Genomic DNA, 4,403 nt, shown 5'->3' with positions numbered 1-4,403 from the left:
AACGTCAAAAGGTTATATGAATCTAGCCACGCCGCAGGTTTGATAAAACTAGCCACGCCCACAAGTTCTATAAAACTAGCCACGCCTACAGGTTCTATAAAACAAGCCACACCTTCAGGTTCTTTAAAACTAGCCACCCCTACAGGTACTATAAAAGTAGCCACGCCTACAGGTTATATGATACTAGCCACGCCCATAGGTTCTATAAAACTAGCCACGCCAACATGTTGAATGAAACTAGCCGCGCCTACAGGTTATATAAAATTATCCAAGCCTACAGATTACATGCAACTAGTCACGCCCAGAGATGTTATAAAAATAGCCACACCGCCAGGTTCTATAAAACAAGAAACCCCAACAGGTTCTCTATATATAAAACTGTACACCAACAGGTTTTATAAAACTACAATTACAGATTATATCAAACCAGCATTGCACACAATGTACTATTAAACTAGACACACCAACAGGTTCTATAAAACTAGCCACGTTAACAGGTTCTATACAAATGTCGACTCCAAAAGTGAATATGAAGCAAGCCACCCACAGGTTCATAAAAACGCCACACACATAGGCTATATGTCAAAGGGTGAGAAAAATGAGCAGCCATAACGGGGCTCGAACCCGGGACCCCTTGCTTTCAGGGCGAGTGCTCTACCGCCTGAGCTACCGGACCGCCTCAACACATTTATAGGTAAGTACACCGTGACATATATATTACTAGTGATGTCCACATATTGTATAAAACAAATATCACCCACAGATTATGTATTACTAGCTACGTCCACATATTGTATAAATCTAACCTTACCCTAAGGTTATACAAACCAGCCACTACAACAGGTTATATAAACCAGCCACAGCCACAGGTAATATAAACTAGCCATACTCACAGGTTATATAACCCAGCCACTCCCACAGGTAATAGCAGCCTTTCACAACCACAGGTTATATGAACCATCCACACTCATAGGCTATATAACCAGCCACACCCACAAGTAATATAAATCTTTCACACCCACAGGTTATTTAAACCAGCCACTCACACAGGTTCTATAAACCAGCCACTCCCACAGGTTATATAAAGCGGCCACTCCCACAGGTTATATAAAACGGCCACTCCCACAGGTTATATCAAGCGGCCACTCCCACAGGTTATATAAAGCGGCCACTCCCACAGGTTATATAAAGCGGCCACTCCCAAAGGTTATATAAACCAGCCACTCCCACAAGTAATATAAACCAGCCACTCCCACAGGTTATATAAAGCGGCCACTCCCACAGGTTATATAAACCAGCCACACCCACAGGTTATATAAAGTGGCCACTCCCACATGTGTTGTAAACCAGCCACTCCCACAGGTTATGTAAACTAGCCACACCCACAGGTTATTTAAACCAGAAACACTCACATGTTACTTAAACCAGCCACACCCACAGGTTATGTAAACCAGCCACACCCACAGGTTATTTAAACCAGATACATTCACATGTTATTTAAACCAGACACACTTATAGTTTTATAACCCAGCCAACCAACAGGTTAAATAAATTACCAACGACCTAAGGTTACATAAACTAGCCACATTCACAGGTTTTTTAAACCAGACACACCAGCGTTTTATATAACCAAGCCACACCCTAAGGTTAGATATAACTATACATGTCCAAATCTGTATAAACTAACCACACCTACAGATTATAAATAATTAGCCACGTCCAAAGATTGTTTAAAAACTAACCACACCTACCTATTATATAAGCAACCCCGTCCACAGATTGTATATCACTAACGACACCCACAGGTTATATATAACTAGCCACGTCCAAAGAGTGTTTAAAAACTAACCACACCTACCTGTTATATAAGCAAGCCCGTCCACAGATTGTATATCACTAACGACACCCACAGGTTATATATAACCAGCCACGTCCAAAGAATGTTTAAAAACTAACCACACCTACCTGTTATATAAGCAAGCCCGTCCACAGATTGTATATCACTAACGACACCCACAGGTTATATATAACTAGCCACGTCCAAAGAGTGTTTATAAACTAACAACACCCACCTGTTACATAAGCAAGCCACATCCACAGATTGTATCCAATTAACCACTCTCACATGTTACATATAACTAGCCACGTCCACAGAGTGTTAAACTTACCACACCTACCTGTTATATGAGCAAGCCCGTACAGAGATCACTAACGACACCCACAGGTTATATATAATTAGGCACTTCCACATATTGTATAAAACTTACCACACCCACATGTTATATATGCCAGCAACATTCACAGATTGTATAAAACTTACCATAATCACATGTGATATAAATCAGCCACGTCCACATATTGTTTAAAACTTACCACGACCACATGTTATATAAACCAGCCACGTCCACAGCATGTATAAAACTAACCACACCCACATGTAATATAAGCCAGCCACGTCCACATATTATATGAAACTTACCACACTCACATGCTATATAAGCCAGCCACGTATACAGATTGTATAACACTAACCACACCGACGTGTTTTATCGGCCAGCTACGTCCACATCTATTACAAACCAAGTCACGCCTTAAGGCTTTTCAAACCAATTTTTAGCAACCTGTGGCATGTCTGCTAGTCTAAGAGGTGATGAAGCTCTGCCCGTGTCATCTGGCTGCATTATGGTTTGATCCACCGTGACACAATCACGGCTTAAATCGTGCTAAAATGTCATTAGTGACATGAGATAGAAATGGCTTTATTTCCAGTTATGCAGATATAAAAAGGTTTAAAAAGTGTGTTAGATACTAAGAGGTCAAGATGCGACACCCTAGTCATTTAAAAATCCTTTTGATCATTTACATGTTCGCTGCAAAACACCGACCCACGGGTTACCACTTCCCTGCATCGCCCTAGGGGAGAACAAACAAGATACTAGTCCACACGCTCACACATGTTCTGGGATGTCAAACTGAAACTTACTAACGAGATAATGACCCATCAATTTGTATTTTTGTGCTTTCCCTTCACTCAATGCAAACCATCGAGAAAGTAAATGCCAGGAAAATCTACTCTGACGAAGACCCAGCAAGTATTGAAACGATCGATAATCGATCTTATAAGGATCCCTGCATAATATCGACTTTGCTAAAAGTTTTCATAGCCATTACGAGATTTGCATATCATGTACATTATATTAATGGAAGCTTCAATAATCCTATATTGGCTTCAATACAGGTTATCAAAAACCCCTTCTTTCCTCAATTTCTGTTAATTGCACTTGAAAGCCACTGTATGTCTGAAATTCTCAGAACAACTTATTTTATTTTGTGCAAGTTTTAATCACATATTAAACACAATTTATATTTTCAATACCTGACCACATGAATATACCAATTCATTCATCCTTCAGTTTGTCGCTCTTTTCCCGACAATGAAGCACACTTTGACACCTGTATTACAACTCTTCTGACGCGTGGAAGACCTTAAAGACCGCCAAAAGTGTACACCATATAACATTTTAAAATAAATAACAATGGAACAATTGTATCACAAGTCAATAGCACATAACAGCGGTCAACAATATCCAACGGTTTAATTATCGTACCATACTGATGTTTATAGCACGTAAAAATGAATTTGAGCAAACGAAACCCAAATAATAAGTTTTGATATTGATCAGTTATTATTTTTCGCGGCCAGTAGAAATATAAAAGACACAATATTAAGAAGAAAATAAGCAACTCACCAACAGAAGAAGTGCTAACACTAAAATAACGTTTATTTTGGCGCACCGTTGATATATGTAATACTAATTCGTGACCATAACATATACTTATAAACATACTAACATTTTAATCATATGACAGTCAGTATACAGTACCCATCATTTATCAAACCAGGGGCCCCTATCAATGTATTTTAGCGTAAAAAGTATTTCTTACTTTCTTACTTAATTCTAGTTTAAAATTATATTTTTTACAACGGTTGTGAAAGTTATTACAACATTATATTAATCACTCTAGTTGGCAGGGTGTTACTCGTCTTGCGTTGTTCTCGTTTTAAACGAGAAAAAATACTGTTAATGGCTAAATCATTGAGACGTATGTTATATCAATTTGTAATAATTAATACGAACTAGAACAAACTAAGAATACGTTTTATTAATGTGTCCATTTAATACAAAATTAGCGCCGTTCATATTTGTGTGCATGCAGTCAATTTGATAAGTATGGGTTGAAATACTATGGCCCTTTTGGGGGGCAGTACCGCCCCTTTCCCCCGCCAACACTTTTAACCAAATAAATTGCTTCTGAGGAAGGGGCTCAAGTCTAAAGCTTACACTCAAAAGTAACGCACCCTCTGATGTCATATCCAGGATCCGCCCTGTACATGTACTTTC

Source organism: Mya arenaria, chromosome 9 (genome assembly GCF_026914265.1).
Source record: "Mya arenaria isolate MELC-2E11 chromosome 9, ASM2691426v1".
In the NCBI taxonomy this organism is placed as follows: domain Eukaryota; kingdom Metazoa; phylum Mollusca; class Bivalvia; order Myida; family Myidae; genus Mya; species Mya arenaria.
This window is presented reverse-complemented; position numbering follows the sequence as displayed.